Below are 22498 nucleotides of genomic sequence, written 5' to 3'. Positions count from 1 at the left end.
GCATCAGTTTTGTGAAGGTTCGTTCCATTTTCTGATAAATCCCATTTTTCTTACTTTAGCTTGACTCCCCCTCGTATTTCGCAGACAAGAGGAGATTACACAAGATGGCAAACACCTTTGGGTTTACTGAGATAGGTGGTTTTTAAAATAGTAAGGCGAGTGAGTGAAGCAACTACGGTCCACTTGGGCCCTGTACGTATACAACGACCTGTCACTAAGTCCAAAGTAGAGGAGCCTGTAGCAGGATTTCACCGCGACTCATGTAGAAATAAAGCAGCCATCCACCAATTCTGTGGATTATTTGAACAGACAGAGGAGGTTTTCTCTTAGGGTGGAGTGGTGACTCTGAGGCTAAGGATCTGTGCTGGTATCCAGAAGTTTGCCGGTTCGAATCCCCGTCACTGCCAAAAGAGATCCTACTCTGCGGGGCCCTTGAGCAAGACCCTTTAACCTGCAATTGCTCCAGGGGTGCTGTACAATGGCTGACCCTGCGCTCCGACCCCAAGGGGTATGCGAAAACTAACAAATTCATAATACAAGAAATTGTATAAGGCAAAATAAAGAACAAAGAAAACATACGAGCCACCAGTGATTACAAGTGTTCACTTATTGACGTTGTAGTGAAATGGCCGATTACACAACGTCAGGATTTTCGCAAAAAACGGGGCAATAGACATTACTCTAAATGACATTCCCTTTGTTATCTATGCCTGTTTCATGCTCTTTGCATTTTCACGTGGATGGAGGTTCATTTAAAAAATGGTGTGTGTGTGGATGGGATTTCCTTTTTAAAACAAATAAGGAAAACTCCTTATCCCGGTACATGTTGACCAGGCCCAAATCTTTATTTTTTTGGACTGGCAGTCCTTTTGTGCACTTAGTACAAATGAGACTAACAATCAGCTAATCAGCAGCTCTAGTCGGGGTGTGCCAGACTAAAGTTTTGAGTCTTCAGCCCAGTGACCAAAGAGGCATCTCTTGTATAATCAGGCAGATCATCTCACAGCCTTTAGTTCCTCTCCTACTCTTACAAACCTTACAATCTGATCCGTGGTTTGTAATGGTGAGTTCATCATCATTATGTGCAACTTCCAGAACCCCCTAACCCAGCAACAGACTACAACATCATAGCAACCAGCACCCAAAATTTCGGCACCCATTAAAAAACAAAGTCACATCCAAGCAATTTCTAGAACAAAACCAAAAGAAAACACGAGGGGGTACCCAAAAATAACCTGAATCTGTACCTGGCATGCGCGGTTTCGACTTACTTACGAATTTTGCCGCTAGGTATAGCATATTTCAATATTCTGTGGCAGTCTGTCAGCGGCGTTACTCTGTATTGTTTGTCAGGCATTCCGTGTCGGTTTCTCTTGGTGCTTATTAAACGTGTTCTGCAATTTTTGTGATGGCTGATCATAAAGAACAGCGAGTCTACATTAAATTTTGTTTTCTCTTAAGGAAAACAGCTGCTGAAACTGTTGTGATGCTTGAAACTGCTTTAACAGAGGAAGCTTTAAGTAAAACACAGGTCTACGAGTGGTTATCACTCTTCAAACGAGGGGAAATGTCACTTGAAGACCAATCAAGATCTGGCCAACCTTCCACAATTAGGAATGACGAAAATCTTGAAAGAGTTCGCAATGCAATTTATGAAGATCGTCGTCAAACTATTGAAGAGATTTCTGCATTGACTTGTGTTCTTGCCACCCTCCCTACTCGCCTGATTTTGCTCGGTGTGAAAAAAGAGCTCAAAGGAAAACGTTTTTGTACCATGGAGGAAGTCAAAGAACAATCGCTGCGGGCCTTGGATGACATTCTTCTTCAGCAAATCCACAAATGTTTCCACCATTGGGAAAACCGTTGGGACGAGTGCATTCATTCACATGGATAGAGTACTTTGAAGGAGACTTAAGTTTCAGTAAGTAAACATTATTAAAACAAATTTTTGTTCAATTCCGGTTATTTTTGGGTATCCCCTCATACACAGCTCTAAAATAAATAAACGGTATTATTATCTAACTAGAGGGTGTTTGATAAAGTACGCAGTTTTTAAAAATGCAATAAATCAGCCAAAATTGAAGCAAAATTAAAATTTTTTATTTAATTTCATTCAACATATACTTCGATTTAATAATGAAAAATAATATCGAGCATATGTCCACCTCCACTTTCTCTGCTGGCAGTCACCTGATCGTTGAAATTAACGATTACTGTTTCGCAGACGTCCCTGACGATTTCGCCGATTACCCGTTGAATTTCCTCTTCAGTTCGGCAATCGTTTGAGGTTTGTTCATGTAAACTTGTGACTTCACATCCATCCATCCATCCATCCATTCATCCAGTTTCCAACCTGCTGAATCCGAACACAGGGTCACGGGGGTCTGGTGGAGCCAATCCCAGACAACACAGGGCGCAAGGCAGGGAACCAATCCTGGGCAGGGCGCCAACCCACCGCAGTGTGACTTCACATATCCCCATAAAAAGAAGTCACAAGGTGTGAGGTCACATGACCTCGGAGGCCATTCTTGGTCGCCGCCATGAAGCGCGATCAGACGCTCAGGAAATTTTTCACGAAGCAAGGTGATGTATGGCAGGTAGCCCCGTCCTGCTGAAACCACATTTCATCAATTCTGCCATCCTCCATTTCTTCCCGAGCAGGCCACAAAAAGTTAGTGATCATGTCCCGATAACGCTTCCCATTTACAGTAACTGAATTTCCGTCATCATCTTCAAAAAAGAAGTTGCCAATCACGCCTCCTGCCGAAAAACCTCACCAAACCGTGACTCGTAGGGGATGCATTTAATGCTCTTGGATCACTCTAGGGTTTTCGTCACCCCAAATGCGGCAATTTTGTTTGTTGACATACCCCGAGAGATGCAAATGTGCCGCGTCACTGAAGATTATTCTTTTTGAAAAATCGTCGTCCTCTGCGAATATTCGCCGTTCTGCACGATCTGCTGGTTTCAGCTCTTGTGTCAACTGAATCTTGTAGGGGTGTTATTGAAGATCTTTTTTCAGTATTCGATACACTGAAGATGGTGACATACCCAGCTGTTGTGAACGACGGCGAGGTGACTTCACGGGGCTCACATTCACATCGTCTTGCACTACCGCGATGTTTTGTTGCGTTCAAACATTACGGTTTTGACCAGTCAATTTTCTGGTTGCAACTGACCCAGATTCATCAAATTTCTGTACCAACCTTGAAACTGTTGTTGCGGTAGGGGCATTGTCATGTCCAAAGATTGCGCAAAGTTTACGGACAGTCTCTGAGTAGCACTTCCCGTTTTTGTAATGAATTTTCACAATAAGAATGCGTTGTTCGATACTGAACCACTCCATTGCTACTAAATGGAAAAAGCTAATAAGCTTTTAGCTCAGCAAATTCACAAACAAGAAGTTCGCAATGCAATACCAGTAATCACCAACAAGAATGGAGAAGAAATCATTGACCATAAGAATATAATGCACGCATTTAGAGATTATTATAAATCCTTATATTCTACTGAGTCCAAAGAAGACAACACACAATCTAATGCATTTCTGGATACATTACAGACACCACAAATAGATGCTTTAAGTGCTGAGGAACTAGATAAACCTCTGATGCTAACAGAATTACTAGATGCTATAAAGTCACTTCAAATTGGGAAATCAGCAGGCCCTGATGGTTACCCCGTAGAATTCTATAAGAAATTCTCCACTCAGCTAGCTCCCCTCTTATTGGCAACATTTACAGAAGCTAGAGACAACAAAATACTACCTCAAACATTTCGTCAAGCATTAATCACTGTCTTTCCTAAACAAAATAAGGACTTGTTACAATGTGCATCATACAGACCAATTTCACTCCTGAATAATGATGTTAAAATACTCTCAAAAATTCTAGCTAGAAGGATGGAGAAAGTGCTGCCCTCGGTAATATCACAGGATCAAACAGGATTTATTAAAGACCGACACCTATCTTCCAATCTCCGACGCTTATTTAATGTTATATATTCACCAGCGAAATCAAACACCCCAGAGATATTATTATCATTAGACGCAGAAAAAGCATTTGATATGATTGAATGGAACTACCTTTTCACTGCATTGGAGAAATTTGGGTTTGGCCCGAATATTTGTGCATGAATCAAACTACTGTATACCAATCCAGAAGCTTCAGTTTGTATTAACAGTATTTGTTCAGACTACTTTAAGCTAGAACGTGGTACCAGACAAGGATGTCCCTTGTCACCACTACTGTTTGCAATCGCCATTGAACCACTGGCGGTTCACTGTCAAAATTCTTATCAGATAAAGGGGATTATCAGAGAAGGACTGGAACAGAAAATTTCTCTATATGCAGATGATCCATCCATCCATTTTCCAACCCGCTGAATCCGAACACAGGGTCACGGGGGTCTGCTGGAGCCAATCCCAGCCAGCACAGGGCAGGAACCAATCCCAGGCAGGGTGCCAACCCACCGCAGGACACACACAAACAGCACACACTAGGGCCAATTTAGAATCGCCAATCCACCTAACCTGCATGTCTTTGGAATGTGGGAGGAAACCGGAGCGCCCGGAGGAAACCCATGCAGACACGGGGAGAACATGCAAACTCCACGCAGGGAGGACCCGGGAATTGAACCCAGGTCCCCAGGGGTCCCAACTGCGAGGCAGCAGCGCTACCCACTGCGCCACCGTGCCGCCCACTATGCAGATGATATGGTTTTATATATATCAGACCCAGAAAACACTGTGCCTGCAGTTCTAACAGCACTAACAGAATTTCAAAAGATATCCGGTCTCAGAATTAATCTGAATAAAAGTATACTCTATCCAGTGAATTCACAAGCATATAATATTAGATTGGACACCCTACCTTTTACCATAGCAGATCAGTTTAAATACCTTGGGGTAAATATCACAAGTAAACATAAAGCTCTTTTTCAACAAAATTTTGGCGTCTGTATGGAAAAAATTAAACTAGACTTGCATAGATGGTCAACCCTTCATCTCACTCTAGCCGGAAGAATTAACATTGTTAAGATGAATATCCTTCCTACCCTTCTTTTTTATTTCAAAACATTCCAATAAATGGAAAAACGACAAATGGTCTTCTAATCGGAGTGATAATGGATAACAAAAATGATAGGAAAAGTGCTGACAACCTTCAAACAAACAAAAAAAACCCATACAATTCAAAAACTATGTACTTTACAAAACACCCTTTAGCTGTGTAAGCCTGTGCTCTAAAAAGCCCGGGATCCTAGAAACTATTGAAATCGTCAGAAAAATAAAATCGAAATGTAGAGATGTCATGTAATTGAAAGGAACAGCTCTGGGCATCTCGCTCCTAGGAGGACTCATTTGCTGATGTGCTCACCTCTTTTGTGCTTTAGTGGCAGGAGGAAAAGTAAAAGGGATACCTTTAATGCCCCGTTTTGCCGATGTTAACGGCTAAGCGACTTTGTCTTTCTTCGGAGGTTTCGTTTTGCTGATGTGCTCACCTCGCTTGTGTTATTAGCGGCTGAGTAAGTTTTCTGTTTCCTCGGAGGTGGAGCCCTTACCCAGACTCCACTTCTCACTTCTGGGCCAGACAGACAGACAGACACACACACTTCTATGCATAGACGTTTATATATAAGATATGAAATATATTAATATTTTATATTTCTAATAATTAGGGAAAGTAAAGAAAATCCCAAGGTTAAATAAATAAATATCAATAGCAGCCATTCTGGTATCTGATCATAACGCCATTCATCTTTGTCACTGGTAAGATATTACTCAGCTTGGTCATCCCTCTTCATTTCACCTGGAGATGCTGGGGGTCTTGGAGGAGGACAGCCCGGGCTCACCAACCCACCTGAGCTCTAAGGGAACTTCTGCTGACTAAATGGAGCAAGTGAGCTTCTGACATCAGACCGCGAATGCAGTGGGCAGTCTGTTTTTTCCTCTCAGTCTCTCTACACTTGTTGTCTCGATGGAATCTTATATATAAACGTCGACGTGTGGAAGTGTGCATGTGATTCTGTCTGTTCGGCCAGGAAGTGAGAGGTGGAGTCGGGTTAAGGGCTCCACCTCAGAGGATACACATGCGAGGCGAGCATGTCGGCAAAACGAAACCTCCGAAGAAAGACAAAGTCGCTTAGCCGCAAACATCGGCAAAACTGGGCATTAAAGGTATCCCTGTTACTTTTCCTCCTGTCGCTAATGCACAAGCGAGGCGAGCACGTCAGCAAAACAAAACCTCCTAGGAGCGAGATGCCCGGAGTTGTTCCTTTCAATTACCTGACATCTCTACATTTCAATTTTTCAATAGTTTCTAGGACCCTGGACTTTTTACAGCACAGACTTACATGGCTAGTATTAAATATCCAGGTCAAAAGTGTGTCTACTACTGATTGTGTGTCATGAAGGGGTAATCAGATCTGTCTTTCTGTCTGTCTGCGTCCATCAAAGAGCGCATCACCAGCTGGCGATTCAGCAGAACATTGCTCCTCGATTCCTGTTCACCTGATGGCTCCCCCATATCCCTGAACTGAAATCCGACGCTCTCCAAGGTGCTGATTCCAGCCTCACTCCCTGACGACGTGTCCCTTGTGTCATTAGACCTTTTCACACATCATCTTTTTTATTTCTTTCCAGCCAAAACCCTCTCCGGGTAATCCAGTCGTGAAAACCAGAGCTTCTGTGGTGTCCCGCTGTGTTCAAATTCATTACAATAACAACCTCACCTGATTTTTTTTTTCCAACTTTCCAAAGAAGAAATGAATCCAAATCATTAAAAGGGACAAAGGACAAAGCACCATCAACCTGAAATGAAATGCGCTCACGGTGTTTGTGTGATGTTTTATAGTTCATTTTTGGTGTGGTCTCTGAAAGTTTTTGCCTTGTCTGACCTGACAGAATAAAAATGTATTACTTAGTTCAGTTAATTTCTGTAATGCTTCTCTGACTGTAGGTTCGGAGGACACATCAGGAGACAAAGCACATCCAAACTGATTAAGATGAATCCTAACAAAATCAGTGCCTTAGCGTAACTGTTGAAATATGAGTATTAAGAGTACTCTCCCCTACGTCTGTAACCCCTTTGGATGGCACAGAACGATTCTATATAGGATGGAGGCTTGCAGATGGAGGCTTGCTCTTCTTTTCACCGGACTGACCTCCATTTTGCGCCATTAACCTGCAAAGATCCTTGTACAGTGCCAAGGTGTGACATGATCACAGGTTGTTAGCACAGTGACATGTTGTGAGGCCACAGAAAATAAAAATCGATCAACACTCCACCGCAGCCCATTTCCTGGATGTTGGCGTCCCCCTGAGAGTGTGACTTACCAGCCCGGCCCTGACCACCTCGTCTTGTCGTCAAATGTCAGTCTTGTAATTTGCACGCTTCCCTGCTGTCTGCCTTGTCTGTGCTCTGCTCACTTGAATGATGGAGGCTCCCGGTGATGTTCTGGGGGTGCATTGCTTCTCCGTGGCTCACATGAAGTGCCATTCCATAATAAATGCCATCCCAGTGGTTTGCTTGTTGTGTGTGTTGAGTAGGAGCAGGCATGTGTGATGTGTGTGCATTAGGTGCTCTGTGCCAGTCCTCAGTGAAAGGCGCTATATAATATTTAAAAATTGATTCAGTGAGTGTCATAGTTGGAGGGCTTCTCATTCCACATCCATCCCAACCACAATCCTGAAGCTTTCATCAGAAATATTTTTAGGCCAGTCCTCAACAACTTGTGATTAGTGGCACCACTTTGTGCCAACCTATCTAAAACAATAGATAGATAGATAGATAGATAGATAGATAGATAGATAGATAGATAGATAGATAGATAGATAGATAGATAGATAGATAGATAGATATGAAAGGCACTATATAATAGATAGATAGATAGATAGATAGATAGATAGATAGATAGATAGATAGATAGATAGATAGATAGATAGATAGATAGATAGATAGATAGATAGATAGATAGATAGATAGATAGATAGATATGTAAGGCACTATATAATAGATAGATAGATAGATAGATAGATAGATAGATAGATAGATAGATAGATAGATAGATAGATAGATAGATAGATAGATAGATAGATAGATAGATATGAAAGGCACTATATAATAGATAGATAGATAGATAGATAGATAGATAGATAGATAGATAGATAGATAGATAGATAGATAGATAGATAGATAGATAGATAAGGCACTATATAATAGATAGATAGATAGATAGATAGATAGATAGATAGATAGATAGATAGATAGATAGATAGATAGATAGATAGATAGATAGATAGATAGATAGATAGATAGATAGAGGCACTATATAATAGATAGATAGATAGATAGATAGATAGATAGATAGATAGATAGATAGATAGATAGATAGATAGATAGATAGATAGATAGATATGAAAGGCACTATATAATAGATAGATAGATAGATAGATAGATAGATAGATAGATAGATAGATAGATAGATAGATAGATAGATAGATAGATAGATAGATAGATAGATATGTAAGGCACTATATAATAGATAGATAGATAGATAGATAGATAGATAGATAGATAGATAGATAGATAGATAGATAGATAGATAGATAGATAGATAGATAGATAGATATGTAAGGCACTATATAATAGATAGATAGATAGATAGATAGATAGATAGATAGATAGATAGATAGATAGATAGATAGATAGATAGATAGATAGATAGACTGAAATTTATCTTGATACAACATTATTAAATTCATACAATAATACCCCAATATGACCCTCTGTGCTAGTCAGCTTTGGATCCTTATCATGTGGGAAGGTGCATTTTTAGTTCAGCTTTAACTTTCAGACATATTGGCTCTCATTCTGCTCAAGCACACTCTGGTATGATGCAGAATTCATAGCTGAGTCAATAACTGCAAGCAGCATATGTGCCTGAGACAGCAAAGTAGCCCCAAACCAGAACATTTCCACCACCATGCTTCACAGTTGATGTGAGGTTCTTTTCCTGAAATGCTGTCCTCAATTTGTGCCAGACATGTTAGAACATTTGAACAATCGAGACAGGAACAGGCCATTCAGCCAAACAAACCCTGCTTTTCCTATCCACTTAATTCTTCTTGATTAACATCATGTCGAGTTTTGAGGGTCCCTAAAGTCCTGCTGTCTACCACATTACTTGGTCACTTATTCCACATCTGTGGTTCTCTGTGTGAAGATAAACTTCCTAATATTTGTGTGAAATTTACCCTTAACAAGTTCCAGTCTGTGTCCCTGTGTTCTTGATGAACTCATTTTAAAGTCACCGTCTCGATCCTCTTCAATAATTCCCTTTTTAATTTTTTCAATAATTTTAAACACTTCAGTCAGGTCTCCTCTTAATCTCCTTTTTCTTAAACTGTAAAGTCTCAGCTCTTTTACTCTTTCCTCATAACTCATCCCCTTTAGCCCTGGACTCAGCCCAGTCACTCTTCTCCTTTCTAGTGCTGTTATATCCTTTTTGTAGCCTGGAAACCAAAACTGCGCCCAGGACTCCAGATGAGGCCTCACCAGTGTGTTATAAAGCTTGTAATGTCTACTGTTACTGTGGTCAAACAACTCTGCCTTTGACTCACCTGCCCAGGGCAAGTTGTTTTAGAAGGCCTGGTGTCTGCCTATGTCAATTTTGTGTAGTCTCTTTCTGATTGTCCTGTAGATGCATGCATTTGGACACTAACCATTTATACCAAGAGTTACCTGTAGATGCGGTGCTGAAATTTGTAAGGCTCTTGGAGACTTCTGTTAGTATGAAACAGTCAGCTCTTGGTCTGAATCTGGTGGGCTGGCCAGTCCTGGACAGTTGAGCAGTCATTTGATATCAATGCCACTTATAGATGATGTTCCTCCCAGCTGAATGACTGATTTCAAATCATTTGGAGATCTTTTGAAACTCCTTGTCAGACTCCTTGGCATCCACAGCCTTTTTAGAGAGCTCTTTTGATCTTGGCATGATGACCCCTCCACACATCAATAGCAAAGAGATCACCAGACCCTCAATTTCAGTGGTTCAGTGGTTTAAATGAGACAGTCAGGTCCACCTTAATTCTCCCTCAAGAAGTTCTGATCATTGGACCCTCATCTGGAACACCTGATTCCAATCAGTCCATCCTATTAGGTATAAGTGACATACCAGACTCTAGTGGCTGTTTACTCAGTAATATGGGGGCCTTGGTGCTTAGAAAGAGTCTTGAGCCAGATAGATAGATCTCATCTGAGAGCTTGGCAATCCCTGGCTAGTAAAGTGGTCCTTGTGACTGGACATAAAATAGTAGAGACAGATATGAAAGGCACTATATGATAGATAGATAGATAGATAGATAGATAGATAGATAGATAGATAGATAGATAGATAGATAGATAGATAGATAGATAGATAGATAGATAGATAGATAGATAGATAGATAGATAGATAGATAGAGTTAGGGGTCTGGGTGTCTAGGGTGAGGCCTATTTCTGAGTAGACTGGTTTACAGGTAGCATCCCATAGTTTGCTATTTTTTGTACAGTAAATCATTAAAGGAATGAATGAAATATGGTGGGTGTGTGAGTGCTTCACAGTCTGGGTGAGGCAAGATGTGTGTCTGGGCATAGCTAGATGTCTAAGTGGCAGCAGTATTTGAAATTAGGGAGGGTTTGTGTAAGAAGGAAGCAACCCTCTTAGTAAATTAATAAGTCGGAGCCTTACACAGATATTTAAATATATTGTGATGATTCCATGGCTTTGATTTTGAGGGGACTTCCATACCCAGCATTCAGCTGGAGTGTGTTGGGCCCCATGGGAGGTTGGCAGACTCTTTGAAAGAAGTTAAAGTTTAACAGTTCAGGTGAAGCAGCAGTGGTCTTTCACAGATAACATTTCTATTGTATATGTTATGACTGATTTCAAATCATTTGGAGATCTTTTGGAACTCCTTGTCAAACTCCTAGGCATCCACAGCCTTCTTTCTGAAGGCCGTAGAGAGCTCTTTTTATCTAGGCATGATGACCCTCCTGACACATCAATAGCAAAGAGATCACCAGACCCTCAATTTCAGTGGTTTAAATGAGACAGTCAGGTCTACCTTCACACTCCCTCAGGAAGTTCTGATCATTGGCCCCTCATCTGGCACAGTTGATTCTAATCTGATGGACTTGAAGGGGTGATAAATGGAGGGGGGGGACTTACTTTTGGCACGTGACGAATCTTGTCAATTTAGACAATGGGAATGATTATTCATTTATTCATTCGTTCCTGAACATCTCTCATGAATATTCATGGTGTTAACCAATAAATGATTATGAGAATGTGCACCATGTCGTGCTTGTGAGTCATTTGTTCAAGTATGTCACCTTTATTTGTAGGCACTGCTTGCGTGAAGATCTACTGTCTGCCGATTCAAATATGTTGAAAAAGTCACCAGTTTCCACAGGGTGCACTTACTTTTTCACACAATGGTATATTGACTAAAGTTAGATTGCTGGATCGATAAGCCTTAATGATTCAATCTAAATTGGCAAATGGATTAACTGATTGCTTTATTGATTGGGCAAATGACACAGATTATTGACTGAGCATAGATTAGTAAATAGATGTATTGATTGATAAGCCTTATTAGCTAAAGATTAATTGGTTGGTTAATAAGGCTTATTAAACGATGGCAGATTAGCTACTTAGCTGCTTAAGCGACATCGATTTCTGGTAAATAAATTGGACGCTTTCTGATCTCCGACGCACTCCCGCTCAGCCACCTCAGCTGTCATTGTCATGAGGCGCCCTAATCAGATGTGGCGATTCATCTCGCCGTTCCCTTGATGGGCCTCCTCAGAAGCGTAACAAAGAGAATGGAACAAAGAGTAAACATGTCACAATGCGGAACGTCGGCAGAGAGAAAGAAGAAGGGGGGGGTAAAAAAAAAGTGCAATTAAAAGCTATTTTGATGAAAGATAGCAGCCACATTAACAGCAATAATAATTGTTTTCTAATGAGGTTCTCGTAAGGTTTTCTAATTAACCTCCGCTTGTCGTGTGCCGTTTCAGAACACCCCCCCCGCCACCCCCTCCCATCCGCCTGCCAGCCTAGGCATTCTGCTGTCTCACAGACTTTAATTGAAATGTAGATAACGATTAAAAAGCAATGACTTCTTCAGCAAGACGATATTAGGCGGCTCATCCATCGCCTCTCTGGACGGAACATTGTCTTTCACTCTGAGACGCTTTGTCTGCCATTGAGAATGTGCTCTGCTCGTCGGCACCTCGCCCAACCTTCAGCCTGTTAGCTCCCTGATGGTGGGACAGTTTAGGCGTAAGCGAGGATGTTTCAAAGAACAGACACAATCCTGATTAGTTGCTTGAGTCGACAGGAAGAAGACAAGATATTTGAGGTTTACTGATGATCAGAATTCAGAAGTTAGCCTACAGGGGGAGCTCTTGAATAGAGTGGAGAAGTTTAAATATCTGGGGTCAGGGGTAGACCAAGATGGAGAATTAGATGCAGAGATAGAGTGCAATGTGAATGGAACGATTGGAAGAAGGTATGAGCTGTAGCTGTGTGATCGTAGACTTCAGGCCAAGGTTAAGGTATCTAAGACCTTGGTAAGACCAGCCGTGATGTACAGAGCGGAGACATGAACAGTAAAGGGACTACAGGAGAAGAAGTCGGTGGTGGCAGAAATAAGGATGTTAAGATTGATGTGTGGACTTCCAAAAAGGGACAGAATAAGAAACAAGGTACAACAAAAGTGGGAGTGGCATCTAAGAGAGTACAGGAAAGGAAGTTGGAGATGTGATGAGGAGAGACCATGAATATGTGGGTAAAAGAGTGATGGGAATGGAAGTCCAGGGGGACAGAAAGCATAGAAGGCCCAAGCAGAAGTGGATGGATTATTGGATAAAGCAAAAGAAGATCTGAAGGTAAAGACTCTGACTGGTGAGGAGGAGGAGCAGGACTGAGCTGTTTGGAGAAGGTTGATCAGGTCTATCGATCCCACAAACAAATCCATATCCAACCTCATCCTTTACTTACATGGTAACACCCGGACATCCAGCCCTGTCCACATCTGACCCTGTCCCAGCATTGTTTCCATCTGATAACAATCTACTAGGCCCACCTCAATGTGGATTCCAGCAGGGTCACTCTACAGAGACTGCACTGCTTTCAGTCGCTAATGCTGTTAGATCTCTTTGAGGTGCTCTCTCTCTCTCTCCACTGTCCTCACACTTCTTGACCTTTCGTCATCTTTTCTTGCTTAACTCTTCCCTCGATAAACTTGGAATCAGTGGTTCTGCTCTGGACTGGTTCAAGTCCTACCTATTTTACCTCACCGGTCCTTTTGTTTCTCCAGGTCTCACTCCTTGTCTTCTCCACAGACATTCCCCACAGGAAATGGCAATGCCATTTCTTCTCATGGCTTCTCCTACCACCTCTATTGATGATGCTCTGATCTTCCACACATTTTTCTCTTACAATACCAACAGGTTTCAGCCCAGCTCTCCAGCTCTCTCTCTGTCTCTGTGCCATCTTATCCTAGATGATTTATCATCATCTTAATCTTAATCTTTCAAAGTCAGACATCTATGGTTCTCCTTCCTCAGCTTTTGTCTCAAAGCATTCATCATGAGGATGTCACCCTTTCACTGCCAGTCACAGTCTGGAATCTTGGCGTGACTCTGGACTCCTTGCTTTCATTCACTGAATATACAGGGTGGCCCATATTTATGTACAGTATATGACTGTAAAGGCGTTATTGCCAGGAAACTACCAATGTTATTATCAAGTAGCGTAATAGAACATAAACATTAAGAACCTTAAATGTTTTTTCATCCCCTGTTCTCCATGACGTGGTCCACCAATGTGCCATCCAGATCGATACACACCTGAAGACGAAGAGCAACGTTATCACGGGCGGCTTGGCATATCTGTACTGGTATCCTCTGAAATTCTTCTGTGATAGCTACACGTAGCTCAGCCACATTGTGGATGCGATGTTGATACACCTTGTCATTTAGGTAACCCCACAGGAAAACGTCTGGTGGGGTCAAATCAGGAGACCAAGCCGGCCATTCAACAGGCCTGTGTCGGGTGATCCAGCGTTCCGAGAATGTTTCATTCAACCACTGTCGCACCAGTACAGCGTAGTGTGGCAGTGCCCCATCTTGCTGCCACCACAGATCATCAATGTCCGGTCATCGTTACTCCCATTCTCGGGCTACATAGTGATGCCATTTTCACGCTGTAATTTAAATGCTACAGTCTGTGAAACGTCATATACATAAATATGGGCCACCCTGTATTTCTTCCCTGACCTAATCTTCTACTCTGAAGAACTGATCCTTCCTCACAAATATCCCCTGCAACTCCTTGTTCAGTTACTGGTTCTCTCTCGGCCAGACTATGGCAACTCTCTCCCGGTGGGGCTTCCTTCAATTGCTCTCAGACCTTTCCCTCTCCTCCAGAACGCAGCTGCTTGACTGGAGCTCCCTGTTTCTCGTTTCACTCCTACTACTCCTCTGCTTTGGTCTCTTCACTGGCTTCATGTAGCTGCAAGGATCCAGTTCTGAACTTCTAGTCTTGAGCCACATTTCTCTGAATGGTTCGGCTGGCTCCTCAGTATCTCCTGTGTCACGCATGTGCGAGTAGGAGGACGTTGTATGGACCAAGCGAATGTAATTCCACACCAGGCCAGGGGGTGTCAGGGTGCACTAAACCTTCTCCTGTTATCTCTGCAGACCAGCCGTGGGAAAACCTGTCTGACTCAACCTTGAAGATGTCAGTTCCAGTTTCTGGTACCTAGAATGATGTCACTTCCGGTTCTGGCGCCTCGATTGACGCCACTTCTGGTTCCTAGTCTGACGTCAGAAGACAAAGGTCACTTCTGGTATTGTCACTTAAAATTGCCATCTTTTCAAACAACAAGCAGTTCATGTCTGGACTCCGACAGAGCCAACAGTTCTGTCTACAAAAACAAACCCATTGCAGCCAGGGATTATATACGAGTGGCTGCCCCAAAACCTTTTTAAGTGTGTCGGATCTGATCCTTTCAAACCTGTTTTTCACTCTCTCCATATGTCCCTTGTGGAGGTGTCTGTTCTGCCTCTGCCCGGCTATTGACCACCACTCCAGGTACCCACTGTGCCAAGACTGGACAATGCTTGCCTGTTCTTACCTCAAAGCTCTGGAATAATCTCCCATCATCTCTTAAAAGTGAATCAAATCTACTCATGTTCAGGTGCCTCTTAGTTATTCTGGAACGGCTTTGTGCTTCTTCTACAAAGAGATTGGGATCCTGATGTGTGTTGTGGAAGATCAGCCCTGGCACAGACAGACACCGAGACACACAAGTCCTAAAAGCACACGTTGTTATTTTCCTTTTCTTTATCACACACAGTACACAGTTACCAGCCATCACTGCTCAGTCCCTTCTTTCTTCTTCTCTTTTTCTTTCTTTTTCTTCTGCTGCCTCCACTCCTCTCCTGCAAGCTCTGTCCTCCACCTCCCTGAATGGAGTGAGGTGGCCCCTTTTATGTTGCCCCCGGAAGTGCTCCAGGTGCTCCCTGACAATCATCCGGTGGAGGAAGTGCCGCAAGGACACCAGGAAGCGTTCCAGGTGTCCCTAGATCTTCTTCTGGCAGCACTTCCGAGTGTGCACAATTGTCCAGGTGTCCCCTAGCGGTGGCCCTGATGCAAACCAGGGGAGCTGCCCTCTCATGTCTCAGGGGAGGTATTGTCTCTCTCCCTGTCCTTCCATCCTCCAGGCGTTCTGGCTGGGCAAGAGTCCTAGCCATCTGCCACAGTGCCTTAGTCTAGTAATTACGCAGTAGTAGCACAACTCCTTCTTCATCAGCTTATAACCTTCTTCTTGATTGCTTTTGATGTTTGCACCTTCATTGCGGTACGTAGTAGAATTTGCTTTAATAAGTCCAATAAGATAAAAGTGTCAGGTAAATAAATTATTATTATTATTATAGTCGGTTTTGCACTGGAAACCATTAAGACCAGGTTCCAAGAGAAACTGGGCAAACTCAATTCAATCTACTCTATCAAAATGATATGTCTGTAAGCAGTGTGTCCCCCTAGTGGACAGGGGATGACATTAAACCACAAGTATCTCTCCATCCATCCATCCATCCATTTTCCAACCCGCTGAATCTGAACACAGGGTCACAGGGGTCTGCTGGAGCCAATCCCAGCCAACACATGGCACAAGGCAGGAACCAATCCCGGGCAGGGTGCCAACCCACTGCAAGACACACACAAACACACTCACACACCAAGCACACACTAGGGCCAATTTAGAATCGCCAATCCACCTAACCTGCATGTCTTTGGACTGTGGGAGGAAACCGGAGCGCCCGGAGGAAACCCACGCAGACACGGGGAGAACATGCAAACTCCAGGCAGGGAGGACCCGGGAATCAAACCCATGTCCCCAGGTCTCCCAACTGCGAGGCAGCAGCGCTACCCACTGCGCCACCATGCCGCCCGTATTTCTCCATTCATTTTCATAATCTGTTTGTCCAGTGCTGGATGGTGGGGAAGCTGGCGCCTATCACAGCAAGCACTGAGCAAAGCAGGAACAACACCCGAACAGGGTTCCAGTCCCACCGCAACTGTTAACATTCTCAGACCTGCTTAATCCAATTCAGGGTGACAAGGGTCAGATCCTATGCCAGCAGAACTGACCTGGAAACAGCATGGGTAAGGGTACCAGTCCATCACAGTGCCCGCTCGCACCCATAAAAGGCCAGTTTCAAATGCTTGGAGGAAAACCTACACAAAAATGAGAAGTTTCCACATGGAGAACGTCCAGGCGTGGAACTGAAGTATAAGACGCTGGACCCGTGAAGTGGCAGCACTTCTCACTTCATCACCATGCCACCGTCACAGATGTGGTGATTAATAAGGAAATCTACACCGGAGTGTCATGTATCCAGGGAGCCTGCAGGATATCATCAGGTCTAGTTGACCTCTGACAAACGCACCACCCTATGTTAATGCCCTGAGAGGAGGATAATAATAATAATAATAATAATAATAATAATAATAATAATAATAAGAAGAAGAAGAAGAAGAAGAAGAAGAAGAAGAAGAAGAAGAAGAATATTGTGTCCTGCACTGAGGGATACTTGGTCCTACATGAAGACAACTCGTTTATGTTGACCAGGATTCACTAAGGACAAGGGACATGACAGGCACCTTTCTTCAGAGGCCACAAGCCCATAAGGGGACAGTGTTGTGAGTTGCAAAGGAGAAAAACCTGCTGAGAAGCAAAGACACCCTCGCAGTCAGAAATCTGATCAGCCACTGAAATGACAGAATTCTCCTTTGCTTCATTTAACTAAAGGCCATAATACATGACATGAGCTTTCCAATGATTATCAGTCCCAGACTTCATTTACACAATCTTAACAAAGTCAGGGTCAACCACAGTGGCCATGTAATATGACATACCCAGTGACTTAGTCCAACCAGTATGGAACTCACGCTGACAGAATTGCTTTAGTTTCATTCTGTCATGCAAGGGTGGGCACTGAGTGAATAGTCACCTGGAAGTGCAACGCATAGTATGCAGCTACAAGGAGTAAAGAAATTGAATGAAGCATAACACCTTAATTGATTAGTCACTTGAAACTGTCAAAAAATAAATTTGGGTAGAGTAAAACCCAACTAAGCAACCCCCACCCCAGGGTTACACTTAAGGTGGGTGCAGTTTAGTCTCATGGGGGGGCAGAAATGGCACTCCCCTCTTCCTGTAAATCATTGAATGACACTTAAAGCTGCCTTGTGCCTCCTTTGTCTCAACTGTAAGCTTGGCAATCCCTGGCTAGTAATGTGGTCCTTGTGACTGGACATAAAATAGTAGAGACAGATATGAAAGGCACTATATGATAGATAGATAGATAGATAGATAGATAGATAGATAGATAGATAGATAGATAGATAGATAGATAGATAGATAGATAGATAGATAGAAAAGGCACTATATGAAAGATAGATAGATAGATAGATAGATAGATAGATAGATAGATAGATAGATAGATAGATAGATAGATAGATAGATAGATAGATAGATAGATAGATAGATAGATAGATAGATAGATAGATAGAAAAGGCACTATATGATAGATAGATAGATAGATAGATAGATAGATAGATAGATAGATAGATAGATAGATAGATAGATAGATAGATAGATAGATAGATAGAAAAGGCACTATATGAAAGATAGATAGATAGATAGATAGATAGATAGATAGATAGATAGATAGATAGATAGATAGATAGATAGATAGATAGATAGATAGATAGATAGATAGATAGATAGATAGAAAAGGCACTATATGATAGATAGATAGATAGATAGATAGATAGATAGATAGATAGATAGATAGATAGATAGATAGATAGATAGATAGATAGATAGATAGATAGATAGATAGATAGATAGAAAAGGCACTATATGAAAGATAGATAGATAGATAGATAGATAGATAGATAGATAGATAGATAGATAGATAGATAGATAGATAGATAGATAGTGTGGGATATGGCCTGCCGTTCATCCCGGCCAATACCCCCAGGCCACCAGATGGAGCCCTCCCTGCAACATGGAGGTGCCCCGAATTCCAGCAGGGCCTCGGAGTCAGGAGTCGCTGCAGGGAGGCCCAGGGATTTATATTTTCCGTATAGCCCGGAAGTATTTCCAAGTCACAGGAACAGAAGAAATGATATACTTCCTGGCTGAAGAAAAAAGAGAATTTTTTACCTTACCCGGAAGTACTGGATAATCACATGGACTGAGGGCTCAGAAGCACTTCCGGGTCGAGGACTATAAAGGACTGTGGGAAATCCCAGACGGATTGAGCTGAGTTGGGAGGCAGGGTGTCTAAGTGTCTGGGAGTGGAGGATTGTTTATTATTGATTATTGTAGTGATTATTGTTTATTGGAGTAGTGTGGAGTAGTGGTGCTTTGTGCACTTATTTATAATAATGAATATTAATTTTGGACTTTTATCTGGTGTCTGACGTCTGGTCTGAGGGTTCAAGGGGTCACGGGGACCCTTAAAACTCTCACAATAGATAGATAGATAGATAGATAGATAGATAGATAGATAGATAGATAGATAGATAGATAGATAGATAGATAGATAGATAGATAGATAGATAGATAGATAGATAGATAGAATTGTATTTGAGATATCTTGAAATTCCTTTCATATATCTCCAAATGTACAATGTATCCTTTCAAGATATCTTCAAATCTATATGATTTCTATTTCATTTCAGATATCTCAAAACAGATTCATCTTCAGATATCTTCAATGTAATTTGAGATTTCTAAATGCATTTTCAGAGCTACCTCTAAATGTTAATTTGGCTTGCCATACAGGAGCTTGAGAGTTATTGTAACAAACAACAATAATATCAGCCCCACTGAGATGTAGACCAAAATTACAAATAAGGATGGCTTGGCTAATGATAAGAGCGCAGCTCCTGCGAGGCACTATACAGGGTTTTTGCCCCTTTGGTGTAAAGGAGCCCCAGTCTTGTTTCTTAACACACTTCTATTTCCTAAAAGTCCTCACTGTTGGTGTATCAGAGAAAGGATGTGCAGCGTTGTTCTTAATGGCCCTCAGTTTTGTTTTCATTCTTTCCCCCTCTGTAACCTCCAGGGGGTCCAGAGTGTACCCCATAACTGAAGCAACCTTTTTAATCAGGTTGTTGATTTGGTTGACCTTTCCTGAAGTGATGTTTTCAGCCCACCACCCCTTACATGTAAAGGACGTCACTATCCACAATAATGGAACGCAGTCTACTAAGACAGAAGACTCTGCTCTCTCCTTTCTTCTCTAGCTTCAATGTGTTACAAGACCAGTCCAGGCTGTCACTGATGTGGACCCCCAAGTGCATGTAGCAGGGCACCACCTCCATATGCACTCCCTGGATGGTGACCGGACACAGAGGCTCTTTGTTGTGGTGAATGTTAGTATTCAGTTCCCTGGTTTTCCTGATGTTGGGGTGCAGACAATTCTTTCTGCACCAAGAAGTAAAGTTCTCCACCTGATTCCCATCCTCTGCCTCATCCCCCTTTTAGGTGAGACAAGAAAGTCCTTGACTCTGTATGAACTGTCATACAGTTCTCCATCAACGGCACTATATAATGAAGGCTGACTCAATTTGAAAGTTCCTTCTTTGTGAGCCGGCCTGCCCTCATGTGCTTTTCCTGTGCGGTGTTCTTCTGTGATCAGAGTAACAAGAGTGCTTTTCATGGCCCTCCTTTCCACAGGCAAATGAAAATAATCATCACTCTTGGGCAGCGGCGCGGTGTGAGGGGAAAGGCGCTTGTTGATTTGTATTTTTCCAAATGTGCAGAAGCCATGTTTCTCTTAACATTCCAGAGGCGACTTAGTGGTTTCAAGATGTTTCAAGGCACGGAGGGTCACCACCTGCACGACACTTGCAAGCCCGCCCCGCGTTCAAAGTGATTGCACCGAGGTCCTCATCTGCATGCTAAACAGCAGGCTGGCTTTGACCTGCCTCACTGTGACCTCCTGCAATCTAGCTTGGGAACGGGCCTGGCAATTTGGGAAGGAAAGAGCCACGGTGACATCTGGGGGCATCCTCTGCTATGGGCTCCTCTTCTTATTGGTTTCAGACAGTTTTTTTATATAGTGCCTTTTCTGGTAAATGTCATCCAAACTAGTGTGGCACCTCTGTGAAGATCAGCTAAGCAGAATTTCCATAATGGTTCAGATACCTGAAAGGTCAATCATGGGGTTTTGAAGTCAGATAACACCAAAGCCCTAGGCCAGCTGACCCTCTTCTTGATATGCCAAGAGCCTGTCAGTAAGTAGCATGGAGGACGCCAGAGGAGAAACACCATGAGCTCAGTCGTGAGAGGTATTGAGCTTCCTTGTGGTGTCCTTTTGAGTAAGGGCCTTCTGCTTCCCCCAAAACACATGCATGACTCCAGTTTTCATTAGAAGAATTGAGAGAAGTAAAACCCGTTCTCACCTAAACTACTAGGGTGGAAATACAGAGTGGGCGATGGGCTACTTGTCTAAATTCACTTTAGCCTGCATCATCTCAGTTTGGATTCTACATAATCAGGGCATCGCCGACCTTAGGCAGTGCTAGCACTTATGATGGCTTGAGTCCACTTTGTTACTCAGATCACAGTCGTTCAAGATGTTGGCACCTGGTGGTCATGCCTATGTCCAGAATCTAAATGAAAGAGCTGGGGATGCCATCTACCCAAATAACCCCACCTAGATACTATACCTTCTGGACAGGGTTTAAAGAGACAATGAGGACCCAGAGGACAATGAGTGTGGTCAAGCTGTGGTGGAGGGTCAAGATCTTCTTCTTGTACTTCTTTTGGCTGCTCCTGTTAGGGGTTGCCACAGCAGCTCATCTTGTTCCATATCTTCCTGTCCTCTGCATCTTGCTCTGTTACACCCATCACCTGCATGTCCTCTCTCATCACATCCATGAACCTCCTCTTAGGCTTTCCTTTTCTCCTCTTGCCTGGCAGCTCTATCCTTAGCACCCTTCTCCCAATATACTCAACATCTCTCCTCTGCACATGTCAACATTGCCCAATGCAATCTCACCTCTTTGATTTTGTCTCCCAATTGTCCAACTTGAGCTGACCCTCTAATGTCAGCAAATCTTAGCATCTTTAACTCTGCCACTTCCAGTTCTGTCTCTTGCTTTCTGCTCAGAGTCACCGTCTCCAGCCCATATAACATAGCTGGTCTCACTACCGTCCTGTAGACCTTCCCTTTCACTCTTGCTGATACCTGTCTGTCACAAATCACTCCTGACACTCTTCTCCACCCATTCCACCCTGCCTGCACTCTCTTTTTCACCTCTCTTCCACAATCAGTACTCTGTACTGTTGATCCCAAGTATTATAACTCATCCACCTTCGCCAACTCTACTCTTTGCATCCTCACCACTCCTCTGACCTCCCTCTCATTTACACACATGCATTCTGTCTTGTTCCTACTGACCTTCATTCCTCTCCTCTCTAGAGCAGATCTCCACCTCTCCAGGGTCTCCTCAACCTGCTCTCTACTATCGTTACAGATCACAATGTCATCAGCAAACATCACAGTCCACGGGACTCCTGTCTAATCTCGTCTGTCAACCTGTCCATCACCATTACAAATAAGAAAGGGCTCAGAGCTGATCCCTGATGTAATCTCACCTCAGACCTCACCACTGTCACACTTCCCTCATACATATCCTGTACAACTCTTACGTACTTCTCTGCCACTCCCGACTTCCTCATACAATACCACAGCTCCTCTTGAGGCACCCTGTCATATGCTTTCTCCAGGTCCACAAAGACGCAATGCAACTCCTTCTGGCCTTCTCTAAACTTCTCAATCACCATCCTCAGAGCAAACATTGCATCTGTGGTGCTCTTTCTTGGCATGAAACCATACTGCTGTTCACTAGTCATCACCTCACT

The sequence above is a fragment of the Erpetoichthys calabaricus genome, chromosome 2, assembly GCF_900747795.2.
Source record: "Erpetoichthys calabaricus chromosome 2, fErpCal1.3, whole genome shotgun sequence".
In the NCBI taxonomy this organism is placed as follows: domain Eukaryota; kingdom Metazoa; phylum Chordata; class Cladistia; order Polypteriformes; family Polypteridae; genus Erpetoichthys; species Erpetoichthys calabaricus.
The sequence above is the reverse complement of the archived record's forward strand: the minus strand, read 5'-3'. Positions refer to the sequence as shown.